Source organism: Gossypium arboreum, chromosome 12 (assembly GCF_025698485.1).
Source record: "Gossypium arboreum isolate Shixiya-1 chromosome 12, ASM2569848v2, whole genome shotgun sequence".
Lineage (NCBI taxonomy): Eukaryota > Viridiplantae > Streptophyta > Magnoliopsida > Malvales > Malvaceae > Gossypium > Gossypium arboreum.
In genome coordinates this window covers 46,165,664-46,168,105 of record NC_069081.1, presented here as the reverse complement: position 1 = coordinate 46,168,105, position 2,442 = coordinate 46,165,664, and the positions used below count along the sequence as shown (strand labels likewise).

The window sequence follows — 2,442 nt, the reverse complement described above, 5'->3', positions numbered from 1 at the left end:
TAAGAATTATTTTAGTATCATTTTTATTTGTTTTAATATTTGTTTTTATGTTTTTAAATATATTTGATTTATTATATATTTAAATTTTTTTATTTAATAAAATAAGCAAAAAAAATTAATATGGGTCTGGTCGAGCCGGGCTCGGGCTTAGCAATTTTATTTCGGGCCGGGCTTGGACAAATTTTTAGGCCCATATTTCGGGCCGAGCCGAGCCTGGGCCTAAAATTTTATCTGGCCCAAATTTCACCCATGATCACCTCTAATTATACTGTTGTAAAATTAAATTTTTTTTATAATTAATATTTTAATAATCTAGTCGTCATATTTCATATTTTATTTATATAGATTATGTAAGTTAATTTTGACGTAAATTAATTTTCTATTCTTTATTTTATGTAAAAAAATTAACCGTTCAATAAATATTAATATATACATTTTAAGATCGAAATGATAGAACTATTGGATTAGTTTGAAAATTTACATGCATAACAAGTATAATTATATCGATAAATATAACATGACAAACATATTATTATGTGTAATATCATGTTAGCTTGTTATTTTTTTAACAATTAGTTTCACACAAGCTACTAGTTTCATATTAAGCCTTTTATGTCACCCAAAGGAACATAATTTCAATTTCCTGTTTGAACAGTTTACTGGGATATGAAGGGCTTGAAGTTGTTAATCCAAAGGAACTTGATAATCTTCTAAAGGAAGAGGTATGCTGTTTCATGTTATTTTTTATTTCCTATCTAGTGCACCTTTGAATTTGTAAGGTTGAATGAGGTCTGCAATTGACTTACAACAAGGTTGGGGCTTGAGGGATAACGCTAAATATAGTGAAGAGTTTGGAAGCAATAATGGTGAAATGAAAGAAGACTGCATATGTTACAAGTAGGTAGTAAACAAAAAGGATTTTTAGGGTTTTTGGTAGTCTTGGATCTGGAGATGTTTCACTACCTGAGGCTACCCTTGTAGAAATAAGAGATCAGCAGAGTTTCTTGGAATTGAAGTTGCAATTTCAGACTGTATTAGCTGTTATGTTGTATAACATCAATATCAATTTCCATCGTCTTAGGAACTTTTTTGTTTGTTTACTTTTGTACGTCGGTTGAATGTTGGTGGTATACATTTTGACTAAATGTTAGTGTATTTTGATATTGGATTGATTTTTGTAATGAATATTCAACCTTTATTTTAATTTTGATTGAATATTTTTAGTTGTATTTAAAGCACAATTTCTATTCACTGTAAATGCTTATGAAAATATATTAATATTGAAACAATAAAAAATAAAAAAAATTCCTTACACGTGTTTATTCCAACCTTTTTAAGATTGTTTTAAACGGGTTTATCCCAATCTTTTAAAGGCTACCTTAGACTGGTCTATCCCAACCTTTTTAAAAGTTGTCTTAGACAAGGCATATCCTAACCTTTTTAAGGTTGTATTAGACGGCTTTGTCTCAACCTTTTTAAAGGTTGCCTTAGACAAGGTCTATCTCAACCTTTTTAGGGTTGCTTTAGACGAGTCTATCCCAAATTTTTTTAAGGGCTACCTTAGACAAGGTTTATCCCAATTGTCTTAAGGTTACCTTAAACAAGTCTATCCCAACCTTTTTTAATGGTTGCCTTAGACAAGGTCTATCCCAACCTTTTTAAGGTTACCTTAAATGAGTCTATCCAACCTTTTTTAAGGGTTGCCTTAGATTGGTCTATCCCAACATTTTTTAAAGGTTGGCATTGACTAAGCCTTTCACAACCCTTCAATAAGGGTCGGCTTATTTTGATTTATGCCAACGCTTTTTCAAAAGCGTCGCAGAGCCTATGCCGACTGTACTATAGACAACCTTTTTGGAAGCGTCGTGAAACCTATGCCAACTTTTTTTGCGTCGTCTTAGGTTAAAAAAAGTGTCGCGGTAGGGTTGTTTTGTTGTAGTATATGCAATTTGTGCGTGTGTGTGTTTTTTACATTCCTTTACTGGTTTTATTTTTATGTTGTATTTAAATTAATTTTTATATTTTTTTATGTGTTATTTTATTCTATATTTACGTCATTTATCTTTGTGATTCAAGTTTTGAGAAAATTTTGTGTTAATATTATGTCTCAATTAATTATATTTTTACATTATTTAATATAATGATTTTTTGAAGAATGATATAATGATTTGACTTAAAATAAATTACATGTTTATATTCTTTTTTTCGTTCATAATATTGTAAATGTATATTTAATTTACATACTAATAATTCATTTTATATAAATGTTAACATATATTCATATTATTGGGAACGATTTTTACGGTGAGTAAGCTGTACACGTAGAACATGTAGAAGAAAGAGTTAAAGCAAGAAAGAGTATACGTATGAGAAATACTTGTAGACAGCATGAGGACTTTGTGATGAGAACCACGGCAACAAAGAAGTAACAATCAATTTTGA

General features: G+C 29.5%; 1 long non-coding RNA gene across 1 annotated transcript; it reads left to right on the top strand.

The window, feature by feature from the left end:
* Positions 1-679: 679 nt before the first annotated feature.
* On the top strand, positions 680-1,181 carry LOC128285281 (uncharacterized). The gene is made up of 2 exons (XR_008275752.1): positions 680-722; positions 813-1,181. It is a non-coding gene; the product is annotated as an uncharacterized LOC128285281 (long non-coding RNA).
* Positions 1,182-2,442: the final 1,261 nt, after the last annotated feature.